General features: G+C 35.9%; 1 long non-coding RNA gene across 1 annotated transcript in view; it reads right to left on the bottom strand.

Moving 5' to 3' along the window:
* Positions 1–471: 471 nt before the first annotated feature.
* Positions 472–23,157, bottom strand: part of LOC144375863 (uncharacterized) — a 79,296-nt gene continuing 56,610 nt past the window's right edge. The window contains exon 2 of the long non-coding RNA XR_013435715.1: positions 472–952. This is a non-coding gene — a long non-coding RNA (uncharacterized LOC144375863). The remainder of the gene's footprint in view (positions 953–23,157) is intronic.

The following is a 23,157-nucleotide window of genomic DNA, read 5'->3' on the forward strand; positions in this document are numbered from 1 at the left end:
AAAGGGTGGGTGGAAGAAGCAATGAAACCCGGGCTTGAAAAGTGAAACTGAGGTTTAGGTTTTATGTGGGGTTTTATTTGGTGAGTGGCTGCACTGCTTTTCATTATACCAGATAACAGGTTGCTGGCAGCATATTTAAGAGATATGGAACTTTTAAGGGGCTGAAAATGAAATTAAAGCTTGATGAAATAAATTCTAATCTGTGCCTCGCGTTCATATGTGTGCCAGGAAATGAACATGCTGCTGTTTTAATTGTAATGCTGTTCCCTTACAGGCAGCAACAGTATCCACTTTGCTGCACATGGGGAATCTAGGAAACAATGCCATTAAGAGTTTATATGCCATCTTATGCTCCACTTTCTTCATAACATTACATCAGTTCTACAGGCATTTTCTGCCCCATTTACCAAACTGGCTCCAGTCAATGAAGTTTCGCATTATATGCCCCCAGGGAAGAAAATAATGCAAGAGTTTTACTGTCCATGTTAATGCCATTTAATACATTACTCAAACACATACTTAAGACCAACAGTTCTGATTACACAACTTTGGTTTAAAGTGGCTTCCAAACTGACTTCTTAACTGGCAACTTCTCAACAGTGCACGTCTTCCCAAACTCCTTTTCGGAGGACTGGAGGGTCAAAAGAATGCAGTTTGAGGAGTGTCAAACGCTCTGTGTTGTTGGTTAAAACGTCATTGTCTAAAAAGAAAGAGAGAAGTTGGTGTCCGAATTGTTTGTTTTGCTGTGTTTAAAAAAAAAAATGTGTTTAAATGTTGCTTAAACTGGAATGAATCCTCACCTACCTCCTGGGAGGCTAATGTCTTAGAAAAATGGTTTACCATTTTAAAAATGACATGAGTCCAAAAGTCGAGTTTGAAGTAGGAGTGAACGGTGAGGTAGAACAGCATTCCATCTCTTTTTTTGGAGGACTTGGATTTCACTCCACTCCATCTGAGTAGGAGAAAACAGATCTGTCTTTTCTCTGTTTGGATAAGGAGGGGAGAGGGCTTAAAGAAGAGAAACACTTCCAGTACCAGCTGTTCCCCAACCCAAGCCCTGCATAAATTTATTCGTTCCTGAGCTGAAGATATTAGGACAAAACTCTCCAGAGAGTGGAAAATAGAAAGTTAGTCAGTGAAGCCAGTTTCATTATTTTAAGTTACACCTTTTTAAAAGCAGAACAAAAAAGCTAAGGGATAAGTTAGCCACAGTTCAATCCAGAACCAATAATAAAAACATAGTTATCTAAAAGATTCTCTGGGCAACACTCTAGTGGGAGACCTTTCAAGGAATCCCCAGGGTCCAGTCTCCAACGTTTGGCAGCAGATATCACTAGCTTTGTGAATCAAATAATGTCATGTCAAGGTTAAGGTGAAGGAGATAGCTCTTTTTATGTATATATATTAATATGATTTTAATATCTAGACTTAATATAGTGTTGCTATCAGAGTCTTAATATCAAAACAATATCTAAATTTAATATTTAGAGATTCTCCATCAAGTTCAAGCTCTCATTTAAGGCTTCAACAACAAGCATATTGCTGACTACATTGGCAAAGTAGGTTTAGGATGCATGTGTTTAGGCTCAGGAAGAATTTAAACATTTCAGCATATAAGTTTGAGTGAGATGCAAATGAACAAGGATTTCAAAAGAAATTTTAAAACAGTGTTTCAGTACAGCTGCATATTTTGTTTTGGCCATTGACAATTTATTCGACAAGCTAAAATTCAACTTTCTCTCACCCACCCATTCCTTATGACAGAATATTGATTAGACAACTCATTCTCTCTCTTTTATATCTTTCTTTTTATTTTTATTTTTTTGGAGGGGTGTTGAAGATCAAACCCAAAGCCTTCTGCGTGTGAGGCAAGCATTCTACCAACTGAGCTATATCCCCAGCCCTCATTCTCTTCTATAATGTCATACCAGATACTTTCTTCACCAAATTTTTCCATTTCATTCCAAGGCACAGTTTTCTGAATTTGCTCAAACAAAAGTTGTTTTATGTCTTTTTCCTTATACTCTAGTATAGTTATTATGTTATCGACTGCATTTTTTAAAAAATATTTCCAGAGCATCCTAAGCCTGCCATGTGAAAGAACACAGATTTTGGAACTCAACAAACCGGTACAACCCCTATGTCTATTAAGTGTGTGTCTTTTAAGCTGAATATCATGAGCATCAATTTCCTCATCTAGAAATGAAACCATCTTTTAGGCATAGTGTAAAAAAGAGAGACACTGGGAAAAAAAAAAAGATGGCATCAGCAGACAGTAGATCTTAAAATGAGGACCTAAGGCAGGTAGGATGAGGATGCTCCAAGGAGCCATTCTTGCCCCTTTGAAGTCGAGTGTGTGTGTGTGTGCTGGGCCCCTGAAGACTAGAAGAAGCAGATGGTGCACAAGAGAGCAGGGAGGATGACTGGCTACAAGTCCACTTCCCAAGTGACTAACTCCTCTGGGCAAGGGAAGCGAAGCCTGAAATGTTGGGACTGCAGTGAGGGGAAGTCAGCCCGACAGACTGGGTTGCCTTTCTTGTCCTTGGCATTGTAGCAGCGCACGGTCTTCTGTTGTTCCTGGAACCACTCAAGCATATAATGAATGGAGTACCAGTGATTGGAAACGGTCGGCCCTAGATGATATTTCCGCAAGTTGTTTTCCTTCTACAACTTGGTAATGGATTTTTCTAACTTTAACAGGATGGTTGAAGTGTCTCTTGATTTTATATGCTGTTGCCCCCTCTGGATCCAACTCTGTCCAGTTATCATGTCATTTTTTTCAACACTGAAAATCAACTACTCTCCAGAATCTTAAATGTTTTCCTTGGAGAGTTACACGATCCTAAGCAAACAAATAAACGGAAGAGCCATTCTGGCTTTTCTGAAGAAATTAAACTGTTTTTTTTTTTGTTTTTTTTTTTTTTCTTTTTGAGTGAGTTAAGTTTTGAGATCTGTAGCTTAGGTTCACTGAATTCTGCAGAGGTCAGGGGAGAGAGAGGAATGCCTGACAGTCTTTGGACAGGAGGGAAATGGAGCTGTGAGGCTGATCCTTTCAGGGTAACAACACCTGGGGGCCAAGTAAAGGGTAAGACAGAGGGCCACGTTGTGCATAGGAAGGGACAAAGCACTGTGAAGACAGATTAGCCAGAGGAGCAAGCCTGGGTTAAAATCCCAGCTCTGCTAGCTGGAGGCACGAACTTAGACAAAATTGTTAAAATCCATGAGCTTCAGTTTTCACATCCTTTGTGTGCATTGAGGATTCAGGTATATTGTGTGCTGCTTGTAGGCTTGGTCCTTCTTCTAAGCACATTATCTGCAAAATTCCATTTAATTTTCACAGCGTTCCTATGAGGTATGAAGCAAATACTATTATTTGGATTATCAAAAGATGAGGAAACTAAAAGAAAGGATACTTGGTCAAAGTTAACAAAGTTAGTCACAAAGTTAGTAATGACAGTTTGAACTTAGGCAGTTTGACTCTAATGTCTGTACTTTTGGCTATCAGCTACTAAGTCACTTGACATGTGGCCTGGCATATAGTGAACATTTAATAATTAGATATTTTAATATTTATTCATTTATTTTATATATATATAAAACTTATATATTTGAATATATATATCATGAGTTTTTAAAGTTTGTTTCTGGAACTTTGAGCAAGATATAGCAATCTTCATCTGCTAAACAATTAGAGAGTTTTGAGAATTTGTTAGAATTGATAGCTATTCTGATTACTGATTTAAGAGGATCTCTTTCCCTCTACATACTTAGCATAAACAGAGAAAATTGAAGAAATGCTCTGTAATTACTCTATATGAGGTAAGGGTTTTTTCATTTTCCCTTTGTTTCTTAGGATTTGATTTTCTTTTGTAGAAAGGAGAAAGCAAATGAAGATATTGTTAATTTTCACTATTATTCCCTCATATTTCATATTTCTCTTTGCTTATATTGATATGCTTCCTTTTTCTCTAAAAGTTTTTTTTTTCTGATACTTTCTTTTAGTCACTCTACATGGCTGCGTTTCTGTGCTCAAAACACAGGCAAGGGCCGAGTTCAGACTCAGTGGTCACACACAGTCAGGAGAGTCCCTTCTTCCATTCTCATGGACACAAATCAATGCCAGGTCTTCATCACTGCATGATAGTCGTCCCCTGCTCATCTGTCTTGAATATAAACCCATCGAATTAATCACAGGGCCTTCTTTGTTCCTTCTTTGAGCCTCATACCAATCTTTCATCACCAGAGGCCTATGCAAATTTAGTAATGATAAATCAATGAATTAATTTTTAAACCTCAACACACAAAGTATTGAATTAACTAGCTTTATTGGCATATTTTAAATAAACTTAATACTTCTTTTTTTTTCCTCTAAGCATCTTACAATGTTCCTTGGTTTTCAACAACATTATCATCTAACTTGATCAACTCTCTCCAGGCCCACTGGTGTCTGTCTTTCCAATTTTGCCTTGTTTCCCCGGGCCTTTGTGACTCTCTATATGTCAATCACACATCTGGGTTCTTGTTATTTTTCCTTCAAATTAACCTTGCCCCAAAATATCTTCTGCTGTAAAACTTTACCTTATGATAATTCTTTGTGTCTTCAGTTTAGAATGATGATTCAATAAGTGTTAAGTATGAGCAGACAGAGGGCTTGGGAATTTTAGTAAGAATATAAGACCATTAACTGCAAGATGTTTATGTATTGTCGGAGCTTGCCATGTTACTATGTCTAGATTATGCTCTCTTATATAATTTGAAAGGTTGCTTTACAAATATTCTCTACATATTTAATCTGTGTTTATTTTGTTTTTTTATGCTACCTTGTTTTGAGGAAGGAAAATTGATTTTTAGGTTTTTTTAATTCTGACAGCTAATCTCTCAAGTTCCCACTCAAATGCCATCTGACATAATTAAAACATACCAATAATTCTCTATTAATAAGTCACATTTATTTTCCTTCAAAATTGTTTAAGTAAAAAAAAATCTTCTAATTTACTTTTGCTCTCTCTCCTATATTTAAGCCATAATTAACTATGCTGTGTATGAGCTATCACTTCTTTAAACAACTGCTTTTTGCTCAGTGTTCAATAAACCAACCAACAAATCAATAAATGAAGATTAATAGATCAATCAACTACAGAGAGCCTTTGGGTAGGAGAAGCCCAATACTCTTGACATTTTCAAACTCACATGTGAGATCCAGATTCACCCAGTGCATAAACTGAGTTTAGCAACCAAAGCCTGACATGCTGGCAATTTCAGCAGACTAGTAAAAGCTGTTATTTTTGATTGAAAAAATGAAATTTGCATTGATTACCCAAACAGACTGACATTCATTTGCATAAATGTGATAAATCTACAGCGAGAACACTAGCCAAACAGCACGTTCATTGGAAAATAGCTCCAGTGTGAAATTAATAAGCTTTTTTTCTTTTTTCAACATGGGCAATAGGAACTTTTTGGTTTTGCTTAAGTATTATCTATTCCAGCTTATACATTGTTTACTTTTCTTAATATAATAATAACATCATGGCACCAATGCATTCTTTCCATGTGAGATAATTACATAAATCAAGTTAGTCCAATACTTACACCTAGCCTGAGTTCAAAACAGTTTTTTAATGTTTTGATTATAAGAAAGTAAATGAGCATATGTCCAATTACATTTTGGGTGCAATAGCTTTAGCCACCACATTTTGGCATTTTTATTTTATTAGCTAAAAGTTCACATATGGTTTCCATGTCTCCAAGCTGTCTTTAAGGATACAAGAGTTGTATAACCCAACATTGTTTTCTTTCCTTCTCTCTCCCCAGCCCCCTTCCGATGTCTTGCATATGCTCCCTCATAGAGGCACCTCTCTTAAGTTGTAAAGATTATATGTGCAAATATAATATGTGAAAATTTGCTGATGCTTTGAAGAGGCGAGGAAAGACGTGCTTCCCACCTTAAAATGTTTAACTAATCAAAGGTTCTGAAATGAATGCCAAAATGTTTACTATAGAAATAGGGGTATTAACATACAAATCTATAAGGCTGACTGTAATTATTGGGCCATTTTCTTCATTTGGCCTGGTGCCACCTTCATTCAAGTTGCTGTAGTCCCTTCCCTCCTCAGGACCCTCCTCAGCAGCTTTGAGGCGAAGGAAGGGGGATGTTTAGGGAGTATCTCAAAAACTGAAATGTGTAAGACACAGCCGTGCTGGTGAAGGACACAGGATGAGGGAGCACAAAGAACACATTCAGCTCCTTTGGCTTCAACATGCTGCTCTGTGTATCTGTGTTACTGATATACTTAATGGTTTGGAAAACTGCAAGACTTGCATATTCTGGCCAAGGGTTAAAGACAACCTTTTTGAATAACTGACTAACAACTTGGTTACTATTTAAGGCTGTTGCTCTTGCATTTCAGGAGCCCTGGACTACATCAATTTTTTTTTCTTTTTTCCAGTTGCTTTGCCTATGTATTGTAAATGTTATATCCAACTTTGAAATAAAGTGGAAATTTTGAATATATTGTTGATTTACAAAGATTTCTGAAACTCTGTATATAGCCAATATTCAATCGATGAAGGAAATTCTTCAATTTCAACATATGTTTAATTTTAAAAGAAAGCCATAATATTCTGAAATAGTCAACTGTGTTTAATGCTGATCTGTGTTAAATGTAAACTATTGCATGTCATGGCAGTAGATCTGACCCCGGGATTTCAAAAATAAAACTTAATTATTTCACTGTAGCAGGCGACCGTTAAGAATTAGGACATGGAATATTTTACTACTTTCTTTCTGAGGAATAAGTTGGGTGGATTTCTTGCAAAGCTGATATGGTGGAAAAATGATTGAGCTTAGTAGCTCATCACCCAGTAGCTATTTGTCTAGCTAATTTTCTTGTCTTACATTATATGCGCCAAAGCCTTTCTATGGAAGACAGAAAATCTTTGATTCTTTGGGGAAAATAGTACACAAGAGAAAGCGTGCTACTTAATAAATGATTTTAGTATTTTATTTAGAAAAACATTAGCAATCTGAAAGGACCATTTAGCTTAGCTTTCATTTTTGTTTTTTGTTTTGGTTTTCAGTAAGTCATATGCTAATAATGTCATTTAGAAATACTGTGAATTTTAAAGTACGGACATGTTGCATTATCTTAGGTTTCTGACAGGTTCACTTTTCAAATATGTCTTTTACTTAACTACCACCACTTTAATTCATTCTGACTTTTTGAATAGTCACTTTTTGCAACAAGTTGCCAATGAAAGTTGGGGGTGATACAAATTTATAGCTGGGTCAGAAATTTCAATTTCCTTTTAATCTGGCAAAAACCTGCTCAAGATTGTTCATTTGTAGTGTCCAGAACCTACCATTTATAGTATTCAATCTAGGGGATATATCCTTTGACAGTACTGAGCCTAGTGACTCAACTGTTTATATCACACAATGTGATGCTTATAAAATTGTCATGCTCTCAGTCTCAGATTAAGACATACCAAGGCTACCATTCTTTACTACAGATCTTCCTGCTACTTACTATTTTGTTGAACTGGCAATCTTTGCACTATTATGTTTTTTAATACTACTTAGGGAGTAAACGGTTTCATGTTCATGTTGTCAGAAACAATAATTACTGTAATAGTAATAGAAATGGTAAATGGATGGTATTGGAGGAAATAATGCTAAGTGTAAAACTTAGCCAATCCCAAAAAAACAAATGCCAAATGTTTTCTCTGATATAAGGAGGCTGACTCATAGTGGGGTAGGGAGGGGGAGCATGGGAGGAATAGATGAATTCTAGATAGGGCAGAGGGGTAGGAAGGAAAGGGAAGGGGCAGGGGATTAGCCAGGATGGCGGAATGTGATGGACATCATTATATAAAGTACATGTATGAAGACACAAATTGGTGTCAACATGCTTTATATACAACCAAAGATATGAAAAAATGTGCTGTATACATGTAATAAGAATTGTAATGCATTACAATTCTGCTTTCATTTATTTTTTTAAAAAAATTAATAAAAAATTCTACAAAAAAAAAGAAATGGTACAGCCCCACTTATGAAACAACTACTCTGTGCCTGGTATCATGTTAAATGCACTGTACGTGTTCATCTAGCTTAATGCCATATCAATAATCTTTCCCCCCATGTTTCATATGAAAAAAACTGATATTTAAAGAAATTAGATGTAATTTGCCTTAGTCCATACAACCCATAATTAGCAAAACTGAAGTTTTGACCCAAAATTCATGAAAGAAAGTTAATATGTTTTTATAAAGGACAAATTATATGTATAGTAAGAAAATATCTCCTTAATATTAGAGCACTTGATTAAGAAATTATGTGCATTAGAACTTTTAAAGAAAATTCCTTGAAAAAGTATTTTAAAAGGAAGTAAAATTTTTATTAAAATATTTTGGGGACAAGTAATATATGTATAAAATTCAAAGGTAGTACAGTAAAAAATACCTCTTTACTTATCAAAACTCTTGATTTTCCTTGGAGGAGAAAACCAAGAACATCAGTTTCACACTCCTTACAGATACCCTTTCACATATAAGAACATACTCAAAGACACATGCATCTATATTTCCTTTCTCTCCAGCAATCACCAAATCCATATCATGGAAGTCCAGGGTAAAAATGCACCCCAGCTAAAATAGAAGGTAAGGTAACTTGCCATTTGGGTGGCTCTTCAACACAGTTCTGGTCAATGGGAGGAAAACAGAAATTGGTTGTTGGGGCTTTCAAGAATGTTTTCTGAAAGGGTACAGAATGTACAGTTCCACTTTTCTTTACCTGAAATGTCAATAAGATGTTGGAAATGGAACAGTCATCTTGCAATAAGTAAGTGGCAAACCACAGGGTAAGAATTAACGAAAGAAAGACAGAAGAACCTGGTTCCTTGATAGTATAATGGTGTCACAAGGATAGCACAAGACTGCTTTTATGTTAGAAAATAAAATTCCTAACTTTTCCAGCATCCTCTTAACTGTAATGTAATATTCTATTTTATGGGGATGATATAATTATTTCTAGACTCTTATTAAAGTCCAGTTGGGTGTTTTAATGTTCCCATTAAAAACAACTCTGCAAAAAAATAAAAAATAAATACCCAGATACATATTATTCTATGCATGAGCAAGCATATTTGCAAAACAAAATCCTAGAATTGGAACTTCTTGATCAAAGGGTACACACACTTTAAAAGTTTAGGTGCTCCAAAAATGCTTGTTGTAGAAAGTTCCAGCTGGTAAGGATATACGTTTATTAATATAATGTGCCAAACTCCTACATTTTCTTTTCTAAACGGAAAGCTAAAAATTTACATCAATATATATATTTAATTTTTTATTCTAATTTGTCATATATGACAGCAGAATGCAATTTTAAGACAAAATTTCTTTCATTTTAAATGTGGTTAAAATATTTTCCTTTGTTTTAGATCCATTTATGTCACCTTTTATATGATTTTGGCATTTCTATTTCAGTGGATTAAATTTTACCTAATTACTCAAAGGCAATATTAAAATACCAAGAAAATGATCCCTTTATTTTTATACCACTTATGAATTTACTAACTTGTCTTTTATGTTTTTTAGGTGTTTCTTAATCCATGCAGAATTCTTCAACATTTATGCAATTGAGTTTATTTCATTTAAAGTGGCTTCTAAATTCACAACTGACTCACAAAGGACTCCACAATTAAATCACAAAAACATTTTCCTGTGGATTTAAATAAGAACATATCTCTATGGATTTGCACAACTGATCCATTTTGAGATTCATTTTAATATAGCATGTGAGTTAGGGATTTAACTTCATTTTCTAACAGATGTTCACATAGTTGTTCCAACATATTTATTAAATAAATCCTTTCCTTTGATTTGTAAGGCCACCTTTACCATATGCTAAATGACTCTGTGTGTGTGTGAATGTGTGTGTGTGTGTGTGTGTGTGTGTGTGTGTGTGTGTATCTATGTATCTATTCATAGCCTTTTTGGTCTATTAATCAGCCTTTCTAGTCATATGCTGACACCACACTGTTTTAATTACTGTAACATTATAGTGTGGTTTAACATGGGACTTCCTCCATCATTATTACTTTCATTTTTCAGAATTGTTCTTCCTACATTTGTTTGTTTATTTTTCCACATAAGTTTTAGAAACAACATTCTGCTTCCTAAAAAATTTATTTTCTAAAAATTTAATATTAAATAGATTAATTAAGGAAAACCTCAGGTTTTGTATCTTCCTGTTAAAAACATTATGTGCACTTATTTAAATCTTGTTTCCTTAGAAGCATTTTATAATTTTCTTTTCATATATCTATGCATTCATTTTAATTTTATTCTTCCATATTTCATCTTCAATTGCTCTTATAAAAAGTGCTATCCATTTTGCTTCTTAGCATTTTTAAAAAATATATGATGATAGGAGATTTTATCATATTAATATTTCCCCTACAAATTTACTAAATGTGTTTTTTTATATCTTTAATTCGTTTTCTTGAACTTTCTAAATATATATATATATATATATTTATCTTTATATATATGTGTGTGTGTGTGTGTGTGAGTGTATATATATATATATATATATATATATATATATATCCATATCCTACTTTTAATGACTCATAACTATAAATAATTGTGGTATTTGTTGTTACATACTCCTACATGCACACCATAGAACAATATAATTATTAACAAATAACAGTAATTTTCTTTCTCCCAATTTTTAAGCTATCTATCATTTTCTTTTGTCTAATTGTAATGGGTAGAACCGGTAGTTAAATTCATAATAGAGCTCCAGTTTAAATACACAGATTAATCTGCACTCCCAACTTTGCTCCCTACCCCCACTTCTAATACTATTAAACTTACATTAGCTACTACAGCCTTATCTCTCTCTCTACCAGGGATTGAACCCAGGGATGCTTTACTACTGAGCTACAACCCCAGCCCTTTTGATTTTTATTTTGAGACAAAGTCTTGCTAAGTTCTTAGGGCCTCCCTAAGTTGCTAAGGCTGGCCTTGAATTTATAATCCTTCTGCTTTAGCCTCTGGAATCTCTGGGATCATAGGCACACACCACCACACCTGGCTTAGTACAGCCTTCCCTTGGAAAATCTTAATCCTTAGAATGTGTATGGTGACTATTTTTTGGTGAAAACAAAAGTGGTAAAGAAAGACAAAAATAGTGATAAATATATAAACTATACCCAAAGCCAAGGAATTTTCTAAATAATGAAAATATATGCAAGTTTAAATAACAATTCCACCTAAGTAGTAATTCTGATAACAAGATTCAATACAAATAATAACATTTCCCTGGAGTTTAATGTTAAAAAATGATCAGGCAACCTGCTCATTTAATGAAAATAGATGTTCCCATTGAAGACAGTGTTTTATAATTATGTTCAGTTCATTTTTAGTGGAATCAAATTTCAATTATTTAGTATAGAACATTTTACATCTCAGAACCTGGAAACTTTAAAATGACTAGATATCTTTCAAAATGAGTGAACCCTGAATAGAATTGTCAATGCTGGAGCACTTTGTGTTATTTGTTATATATCAGGTTTGATTTTTCAAGAGGAGAAGACAAACAAATGGATGAAAGGAACCATCATATAAGGAAAATGGAACATATGAAATAATGAAGAAAATGAGATCAAAGATGATAAAGTTGGTTTACTGTGATGAATAGTTTACCTTTTTCACATGTTGATCTCAAAACCAATTTCCCAGGAAATTCTTTTCTTCAAAAAAAAAAAAGGAACATGTCATGGCCAATAACTCCTGAAAAACTGGAGACTGGCACTTCCAAATGCTTGGCAGATTATTAAGCCAATTTTTATTGAGTCCACTCTAGCTGTTGGAGGGTCTGTGATTCCCAACTGTTTCACATCAGAGAATGAAAACAAGGAGGGCCCAGCCAAGACCACATTGGTGACTGCCAGCCCCTTTATATGCCAAACATGAAAGCAACAAGTCCAGATGCTTTGATCCTTGCATTTTTGGACTCAGCCCAATGTTTCAGAAAAAAAAAAAAAAAGCACAATTCATGTTAGGACAACATACATTATAACTAGAAATCAATCAATAGCACTGTGACCTTCAAACTCAGTAAATGTTTGGAGTTAGTTTCAGAGCATGTAATCTAAATTGGGGATTGGAAGTTGGAACTGATCCTAAGCTAACAGAAAAAAGAAAGTATATTTTTAAAAATATAGAGATTAAAGGAAGCAGCAGATGAAGTTTTAATTTATATGCATATGTGTGTGCATGTATATATGCATATATGTTCACAAAGAATGTATTCTCATTTAAAAGACTAAGTGGTAAGGAAAAGAAACTCACCAACACTATGGAAACCTCTTTTCCTGCCTATAATTAAAAAGAAAAGTGGATTGTGGCAAAAAAAAAAAAAAGTATATTGGAAGGAAATTATGAGCTTTCTTCCAATTTAGGGTAAGAGAATAATGAGATAATTGAAGAGCTGAGTCACTTGGTTGCTAGGACATTGTCCTGACTTGCAGCAGCACTCCAGGCCTGCCAGCTTAGCCCTAGCCTTGGCAAGGCTCTGGGTCTGCATTCCCCAACACAGGTATACCAAAGAACTGGCAAAGGCCAGGCTGAGCTGAGAGCTGATGGCCAAGCAGAATTTGGGCACAAGTAAAATTGCAGCCCCAACTCTCATATTTTAAATCAGTGCCTGTGGCCAGGGGATTTACTGGTCAAGATATAAGCAGCGGAAGACTTCTGAAACAGAAAATATATATATATATATATATATCAGTTTAAGAAAAAACAGCCTAGGGTGCAAAATGTGGCACCAAGAAGTAATTAAAAGTAATTTTGCATCATTTATTTTATTTTGTTTTTAAATTTCACAGTAATGATGTGACTGTATTGTCACACAATTCTGTCTAGACTGTATTGTGTTAAAGTCTCACCTTTTTGTATTGTAAGGCTTTTGGATTGTTCCTGGCACCAAACAGGCTGTTCTAGTACAAAAGCTAATTTATAGTAATGCTGATTAACATTTAAGAACCTATCATTAAGATTTCCCTCTTTTTTTTTTAAAAAAAGTACACTTTTCTCAGTCAGAAAAGCAAATTAATGGTGAATGATAATACTTCATAATCTCTACTGACATGTCATAAAGGCAATGTACAGATAGTCTAACATTTTCAAAAGCTTCCAGGACATTCGAGAAGCCAATTACTGTGAAATCTGGTACCAGTCTGAAAAAATATATATATATCCTGCAACATGAACTGTCTCAAAATGTCTCACAGTGTCTCCAAGAGAGCAGGGTCAGAGAAGATGATCATGCAGTCAGTTTGACTGTTATCCTTATGTGTTTTGGACATCTACAAGGGTGCCCACACAGAAAGCAGAACCTAGTAGTGAATCCAAGATGAGATTAAGGCATGAGATCAGAAGTTAGACTATATTTAAGTAATTCACTCAAGGGCTGAGAACAGCTTGATTTAGAACTTTGAAAAATTGATATCCAACCAGAATCCATATCCTGTCCTGAAACTTTTAGTCATTTCTAGTTATTTCTTATATTGATCAATGCCCATGTCCTTCCATATATATTCTATACTCATAGAGGAATTCTTTTACTCTGAAGAAAATCTTAACCAGGTCTATTTCTGAATAAATATTTAAATGAGGAAAGGAAAAAGGCATTTATCTATTTGATCATTTTATTTGTTGAGTCTTTTAAGACTTGTGAAAGATTTTGCTAAAGGCCAAAGGGGAATTTAAAAAGTAGAAAATAGCATGCTATAGTAGAAGAGTCAGAGCCCTCGGAGGAAGAAGATTTGGTTCAATCCTTCCTTCTTCACAAGTAAGAACATGACCTTGAGCAAGTCACTTATTCTCTCTACATTTTAGGCTCATCATCTCTGGTGTTGTTGTTGTTGTTGCTTGTTTGTTCACTTGTTTTGCTGTGCTGGGGATCAAACCCAGGGCCATGTTCATGTTGGGCAAGTGCTCTATCACTGAGCTACCTCACCAGCCCTCTTCATTTTTAAAATTGGAGTAAGAACACTATCCTGCCTTAGTCTGATCTTCGAGAATTAAAGGAGACAATACAAAACAGGTGAAAATTTTTTGTGAACTATAAACATGGGGCCAACATAGGTATCATAAGGACAGGAATTTTTTTCCTTAAAAAAGGAAGGTCCCATCCAACCATTTCTGGAGGCAAGGTATCTTTATATCATGTGTTACAGTGTTAGTTAAATGAAGTTATCAACTGATCCCAGTAAGTGGTTAAAAAAAAATAACTATTTTAGTAATTAGTTTAAAAATGGTATCAAATAGGCCAATAGTGAGCAGAGGCTTCAAGATTTGAAAGGACCCTATAGGATGGGTATAATTGCCTAGGTCTAGAAAAAGAGAAAACACACACACAGAGTGCTGAATGACAATATGAAAGGAGAAATACAAAACAAATATTGATTCAGGTAATTATTTATCCACACAAAAACATTTGGTTCTGGGAGAAAACAGTCTGGCTTAAACATTTAAAGAAGATTGCAGATGAAATGTAGACTGTTCATTGCTTTCTAATATGCACTGAGTCATTGTAAAAGTTGAGGCCTCTCTGTCCTATGAGAGATGGTATAAGTAAAAGATATGTATATCTGAAAGAAAGGAGAGAATATGAGCAATGTGAACAGGAAATCTCTGTTCCAACTTTTCTAGCCCTAGCTTGCCAAGTAGGGAAATGACACCCAACACAAAATTACAGTGATGTGTTTTTGAAACAAATCCTGGCCTCAGCCTGGGTTTGGAATAACCCAGAGAGGTATTTTGGAAGGTGTATCTGGTCTACTTTGGTTGGCACCAATGATGGTGTTCTGAAGCTAGGTGAGACACACTCTGTCTTGTCAGAATGAGGCAAATCTGGATGTCAGGCAGATGGCCAAGGACTCCAACAAAGGCCTAAAAGAGGGTTAGGAGTGGGAAAGGAAACATGGGGAAAGATCAGTCTCAGCCCCAGCTGGCATGCATACAAGCAGTACAGGCAGTGGATATCTTAGATGTGCGGACCAAGAAAGAGTCTGAGGAAAGGATAGTGGGATGCATCCAGGACCAAGTGCACCATGAACTTCTCAGACAGGTTGATTGAAGCAACAAGCAATGACAGGCACAAGAAAGACACAGGGGGCTGGGGATGTGGCTCAAGCGGTAGCGCGCTCACCTGGCATGCGTGCGGCCTGGGTTCGATCCTCAGCACCACATACAAAGATGTTGTCTCTGCCCAAAACTAACTAAATAAATATTTTTTTTTTAAAAAAAGACACAGGGTGTAAAAAACCCCAACCTCAGAAACAGAGAGAGGTAGCCCCAGGATGAAACACATCTGGAGATCATATAATGGTGTCTCAGCTCTGCCTTGGTAGTGGGGGTTTCCTCCTCCTCCTCCTCCTCCTCCTCCTGGTCCTCTTCCTCCTCCTCCTCCTCCTCCTCCTCCTGGTCCTCTTCCTCCTCCTCCTGGTCCTCTTCCTCCTCCTCCTCTTCCTCCTCCTCCTCCTCTTCCTCCTTCTCCTCCTCCTCCTTCTCCTGGTTCTCCTCCTCCTCCTCCTCTTTCTCCTCTTCCTCCTCTTCCTCCTTTCTGTTCCTCTTCCTTTTCAACTTCCTCCTCCAATCCCTCTGAAAAACTGTCTTCTTTTCCTTCACTTTCTTTCCTGATTTTTGTTTCAGCAATAAATTCTCTGAACATAATTTCAAGTTCATATATAAAACATCACATTCAGCACCTGCAAAATTTATATCCTTTACAAGTACCCTTGAAACATTCATCAAAATTGAGCAAATATTGAGCCACAAAGTGCATCTTTATCCTTAAAAGGCTGAAATCATTCAAAATATTTTACCCTGACACAGGAGCATGAAGTGACAAAACAATAATTTAAAAATATCTGTAAGTCTACATATATTTGCAAACTTGTGACAATTCTACACAACCCGTGGGTCAAGGAAGAAATCACAAGGCAAATTAGAAAAAAAGGTTAATGGTTATAAAAATATAGCAATCAAAATTTGTGAGATGTTGCAGCTAACGTCTTTCTTGGGGAATACACATATTTATTTATAAAGAAGAAAATATGAAAAAAATCAAATACCAATCAAAAGCTAATAAAAAGGAACAAGAAATAAAAAACAACAAAATCTAAAAATATCATAATATAATATGATAGTAGGAATTAATGAAATAAAAAATACAAGAGAGAAATTTAACAGAAGCAAAAATAATTATTTTTAAAAAGACTATAGGATTAATAATAAGCAACACTGATCAATATAGAGGGAGTAAAAGAGAGAGAGGGCATTAATTACCAATGTCAGGAATGAAAGTGGTATTATCACTACAATCCTACAGTGATGACAAAGAAAATAAAATAATGGTGCATACTACTTTATGCCAATAAATGGACAAATACTTAGAAGAAAAACTTTACCTAATGGTGTCTGTTATGGTTTGAATAAATTCCACGCCACAGACCATGTGTTAAAGGCTTAGCCCCTGCCTGTGGCACCATTGGAAAGTGATGGAACCTTAAAGAGCTAGAGCCTAGCTTGCAGGCTTTCTGCAATATGGGAATATGACCTCCAAAGGGATATTGGGGCCACCCTGACCCTACTCTTCCACTCCCAGTCATGAGGTGAATAAACCTCCTCCAGCACATTTTCCTTCCATGATGTGCTGACTCACCACAGGTCCAAAAGGAAGGGAGTCAATAAACATGGATCAAAAGTTCCAAAACTGTGAGCCAAAATAATTTCAAATCTTTTAAATTTGATTATCTCAGGTATTTTGTTACCGTAGTGAAGACTAAACTACTGCAATGTCCTAAATCAATTATTAGTTTAATATTAAAGTACCCTAAGGAATAGATTTGGGGTTAATATTTTGTGTGGATCTATAAAAGTCTTTTAGGACTATTCAGAATATCATTCTAGTCATTTCTTACCCCTCTTATAACAAGCAAACAACAATAGGAAAACCTTTCATAATTATAGTTCAGAATTATCCCTGTGGTTTTAGTCCCAAAATTATATATATATAGGGATTTTTCAGAGGATGATTCATAGAATAAGTGAATTTGGGTTGGATTACATGATAGAGGACAGAATAAAAAAGAGTGGAGTTGAGAGTTTTACATACTGTAGAATTTGTCCTCTATCATCTCAATACTTTAAAGGTTTGCTGAGTATATAAGCCAGGTATTTGATGAAGACTAACAGAGTAAAATCCCACAAGCTCTGTGGTGATGTGTCTGAGTGTGTTCTCAAAGGAAAAAAAAAAAAAAGGAAGATTTCGTGCACCAGAATATTCTTCCCTGTCTCCCTGTAGTCTCTTTCTTAATCTTTTCCTGGTTTTTCTATTTCCTTTCTCTATTGATATGAAGGATTTTCACAAATTCCATCTTCATCCATGTGTGCTCATATAAACACTGTTATATTTAGAAGATGAGGTGTCCCCCCCCCTCCAAAACTCCCCATGTTAACACAGGAGGTGAAATGATTAGATTCTGAGTTCTGTAACTTAATCAGAGTACTAATTCATTTGATAGCTTGTTGGCTTAATTTGAATGGAACTGGGTGGTGATTATAGGCAAGTGGGGCATGACTGGAGGAGATGGATGGTCACTTGGGAAAACCTTGAGGATTCTATATTCTGTCCTGGACTCCTCCTGCTGTCTCTCTCTGCTTCCTGCCTCCTCCACCACACCCTCTTGCCAGGATGCTCCACCTCACCTCTGTCCCAGAGCCATGGAGTCTACCAACCAAGGGCTGAACCTCTGAAACTATGAGCTAAAAACAAACTTTTTCCTCCTCTGTATTGTTCTTATTTGATATTTTGGTCATAGTGAAGAAACCCCGACTGACATAAATGCAATATTTTACCATGTCCTTCCTACAGTGACAATTGGCCATTCTTTAGGGACAATGCCTGAAATCTCTAAACTTAGCTTCTCTACTGAACTCAAGACAGAAATCAAATCATGACACTTTCACCTCATTCTGCTGTCCAAGTTCCTCCATTTATGAATCAAAGAATTCTGCCAATTAACTATAAATGATTATTTCAGCATTCACTCTCACTAACCTGTGTTTCCCACCTTGCAACCTAAGAGTCTCACTTTCCTGTCCAAATGGCAAGTTACAGTCTAAGAGCATTCTATGCATGCTTTAATTCACACTCACACTTTCTTCCCAAGTAAGGCCCTTTCTTCTGAATCTGTCTTTCATGTTCCTGCTCATCTTTCAAGATCTACCTCAAATGCCATTTTATCTGAAAAAAATTATTCCCATTGTCATTTTCTTTCACTTTTCTACAGTCCACAATAATGTACTCCTTTATTATATGGTTCCATTTACATTTTTTCAAAATAAAGTTATATAAACTGGCTTTTCTCTAGATTATGATGGTAGGTACCATCTTTTATTCATCCTTGTTTTCCCACAACTCTTAGTCCGCATCATATATAATACAATGGATTGAATCCTTTTGACTTTGACTCTGAGCTCCACACATTTTGTTCATGCACATCCTTATGCCCAAATTGCCCCTCTCCCAATGGGAAAATCAGGCCTATTCTCATACCTAGTCCTTGGATCATTTACTCAATGAAGCCTCCCTTTGTGTCACTAAGCTATGTTTCTGATTCCACATGCAAAGTATACTATCTCCATAGCACATCTTCACAGGGTTTTCCACAAAGACATGGTATTTTGGGGGGGCCCTAAGTTTGTGATTTGAAAGTTGAACCATATTTAAATATGTTTGGTATCATTATGAGCATATTTTAAGACATCTTTGAGTGCAACCCTGTGTTTATTTAATTAGTTTTGACTAAATGTGGTAACCAAAATGTTTGAGAAAAGATGCATTCACACTAATATGTGTATTTTAGAAGAAAGAGTTTGAGGGCAAAGATTGTCACAAAATTACAAAGTCAAAGGGAAAATATAGAAGGACAGTGCCAAGAAGCCTCAATCAACAGTTTTGCAAAATTGCTTTGGCTCAAGGTTAACAGTGTGTTTGGGAAAACAATAAGTGACTTGCACACTTCAAATCTGATCCATGTGGTTATGCCATGGGAACAGCAGTCAACTAAAAACTTTAAAGCAGATATGTAGAATGCTCAGGAAACCTGACTTACTCAACCAAAGGAAATGCTCTGCAACAAAAAAATTCAAACTCATTGAGCATTTTTGATCCAGGCATATGCCCAATAGTTCCATATGTATGTTCAACAACTGAGCAGTATAGTAAACACTCCTAGTATGATCCAGAATTTGTGCCATTTTAATATAGATTTATCTTGTCCTGGCCACATTTCCAGATGGCCAATGGTTTGACTAAGTTATTAGATAAACAACCAACAATGTTGCTTTTATTTAAAATATATGTTATTTATTTATTACCTTATTTAGTTACTTATTTTGAGTGCTGAGCATCAAATCCAAGCCCTTATGCAAGTTCATCATGTGCTCTTACCACTGAGCTAACCCCAGACTCTAGCAATAAATTGTAAAAGATGAGTTGAGTTGCTATATCTCATTCTGTACTCTCTTCTATGAAAGCAATATACCTTGTAATAGAATTAAGATACAAGGAAAATTGCCATCTTTTGCTATAGGAGAAGCCATAGCTAAATTGGAAAAACAAGATAGGCATGAAACTGTAATTATAGGAAAAGCTGAAAACTAAATGTGTTGTTTGTAAGACTTTTCTCTCACATGAGAAAAGACTTAGCAGATGGCTAGAATGGGAAGTAAGAGGTAATCATTCTCTGAAGAAACTGTATACACTTAGGAGGTGGTAGCAATCTCAGGCCAAGTTGAAGTCAAAGAAAATAATATAAGTTTTTCCTTTAAATTTCTTATATGGTAGGACTTGTGAAACTTACCAGCTGCAATGTCAACTAAGAAAGTGAATGTTCATGGTACATGTATATAATTGGGGTTCTCAAATTTTTGACAGTTTTTTAAGTGATTTTTTTTAACAAGTGGAGTTTAATTATGCCATGGCAACCCCATAGGCAGATTTCAATAATACAATTTTGTTTAAATTATCCAGCAGTTTTAGACTCTGCATTTTAACCTGGTGATAACTCTGCATTAATAAGTAAAGTCAAATTTCTATGGGGAAAAAAGAAAGAAACTTTATACTTGAGAAAATAATTCTGGTTGAAAAGCACATATCTCAATCTAAGTAGTTAATAAATATGAATCATTTCAGCATACACTTGAGAATGTTGTTTTAAAACTGAAGCAAGTAAGGTTTTTTTTTTCTTTCCTAAGATCGCCCCAAAATAGATCTTCAAAGCCAGATACATACCACAATACTCATCCAACTTGAGTGTTTTTGATTGAACAAATACCTTTAACAGAAGCAATGTGGCAAGAATCATCTGGTGGTACCCTTTCTTAAATTGATGTATACTTTTTTCCATAGCTGACAATTTGAGATTAATCTGAAGTAGTCATTTGACATTTTCAACTACATTTTCTGTGGATAGTTTCATTCACTCATAACTAAGGACCTAATAAAGCATCCAGTGTTTATTGAGAGTGTGCTGTGTGCTCTGTTTTATGTGAGCATAGAAAGAATGCATCGCTGGCCTTGGAGAGACTGTGATCTGGATTGGGACACCATTGGCACACAGACACAGAGGCATCTTTGACTAGAATAGAGAGAATCAAACTGTTTAAAACATAAAAAAGGCCTGGGGTGTGGCCAAAAGTGAGGGGGGAAACTCATTTTTAGGAAACTCTAGAAACTGAACAAGCACGGTTCAGTAGGTGAACGGTGTTATAAAGCCAAAAGAAGTACTAACCTCCCTGAGAGTGTCCCAGAGCGGAAGCCCAAAGCTAAGAGAGCAGAATTTGCATTTCCTGGCGCCCCATACAGTTCTACCGGCCATGTCTTTACAATGAGTTCTTCTCTTCGTTCCATGTCTATGAGCCTGAAATGTATTCCCTCAAGGTCGACCCCAAATGCTGTCCCTTGACGATTCCTGCCCTATCCAGCTATTTTCTTTCATGAACTCTCAGACAGCACCTCTCTTTCTGTAGGACATTTCCCCCCTCCCCACTTTGCATCATAGCTCTGGTGTGTAAACCTTGGGTTCTCACTTTTCCCTAAGAGCATTTTGGCCAAAAGGACCAAGTCTGATTCTTCTGCCTCTGACAGAGCCTAATAACAAACAGCCACACATTCAAGGACTATTTGTTGAATAAATGGGTATGTTACAGACTCATAAGTAATATAGAGGATATACTATAAATGATATAGTTGCTTTTGTACCCACTCATGTGATTCTCTATAAATTAATTAAGATAACACTCCAAGTCCTTAAGCAGAAATAACAATCTGCATGAAGATCACATATAAGAAAGAAAATACCACAGAGTCTAAAAATGTTAAGGAAGAAGGTTTTGGTCCTGAGCATCATATGATAAGGACAGGATCAATATTAGCAATAGCAATGGGGGACAGGACAGAGCCATCAGGTTGAGGAGAAGTAGACCTGAAAAAGGTAGGCAGTTAATTTGGTATATTTCTACTTTACAAGTTCCATAAAAGTTTACATAATGTTTTGCCATTATGGATGCCACATATTAAATAATGATTTGCAAGTGAAAGAGAAACACTGGAAAGAGAATTGCTAGGTGTTCTTTAACTCTGGGATGTTAAATAAATTACTTGACATCTCTGAACCTCAACTTGTCCAAGAGTTCAGCAACGTTGAACTCTCTTGAATACAGTGAAGAATTAAGAGAAAATAGGAAAGTACCCACTGCAGTGTCTCACACACATTTGTTAACTGGTTCAAGGTAATTATCAATGGATATTTGCTGAATTTATGAATGGATGCCTCAGAGTAGAGGTGGAAGGTAAAGAGCAGAGAAAGGACACATGGAAGGAGAGAATAGGCAGTTGGGAGAGAATGAAAATAGTTCAGGGTAGAGGGAATCAATGGAGGATGTCAACACCCTGTGATTGTTTTGAATTGTGGCAGGAGACTATGCCAAAGAGGTGAGCCCTTGTGAAAAATGAGCTGGAATTAACAGGGTTCATTCCTGTGCTAACTGAAGGCATACCACAAAGTGAATTTGACACATCTTTAATGTGAGTAATTCTTATGCTGCATGGCTATTAGATATAAATAGTTTGCAGTTAGGATAAATGTCTGCAATTACCATCACAGTTACATGGCTCAACCAAGCATTTGGTAGAGTTACTTATGGAAAAAATGATGAACCAGGCAGAGGCCTAGGCTGTCATAGCCATCTAAATGACAAAAGCATGGGGAAAAGAATAGTCATTGACAGTACATGCCAATCACTTAATGCTCTTGACTCTTACTTTCTGTCCCTTTTGCCCTTCCTCTTTTATTTTAGACCTAATGGAGAGCAAGGAACTTGTAGCATGATTTTCAGATTCTTCAAGATATCCTGAACAATTAAAAGAAATCTCCTAATATGTCAAAGACAATTTGGTGGGGAAAAGTAATCCAGGCTAAGTAGTAATTATCCCATCAAGTACCCCTTTGATTGGGTGTTCTTGAACCTAAATAGCTTTGACTAATAAGGACAAGTGCTTTACACTCAAGCCACCTCCACCCCAGTACGTGTCTGGGATCTCGCTCCTGAGCACTGGAGAAGCTTCTTGCATGGTCATGGGAGACATTATCAAGCAGACAAGGCCCTTCTTCCTCAGAATTCCCCTCAACACGTTGCTCTAGACACTCAACTACAAATGGATTGGAATTGGCCTTTAAGTTAATACCTGTTTGTCATCCTTAGTTCACGTATTTAACAGCCTTAAGGGAGGCACCTGGAACAGATGATCTCTAAAAATTCACAGCCAGTTCCATGAGGCTATATACCTCTCAGTTCCAATAATCTAATTAGCAGAACAAGGCCATGATTTTATACAAGAAAGAGATTCGAGTATTGAAGCCTTGAGGTAAATGCAGACCAAGATAATTTATGTCTAGGGTTGCATGGATAAGTCTATCTTTATTTTGGCATGCTTTAGATCCTTCTAGTTGTGCATACATGTGTGGGCTTATAGGATTTCTACATATTTAATTTTACCTAAATTTATAATTT

Source organism: Ictidomys tridecemlineatus, chromosome 3 (genome assembly GCF_052094955.1).
Source record: "Ictidomys tridecemlineatus isolate mIctTri1 chromosome 3, mIctTri1.hap1, whole genome shotgun sequence".
Classification (NCBI taxonomy): domain Eukaryota; kingdom Metazoa; phylum Chordata; class Mammalia; order Rodentia; family Sciuridae; genus Ictidomys; species Ictidomys tridecemlineatus.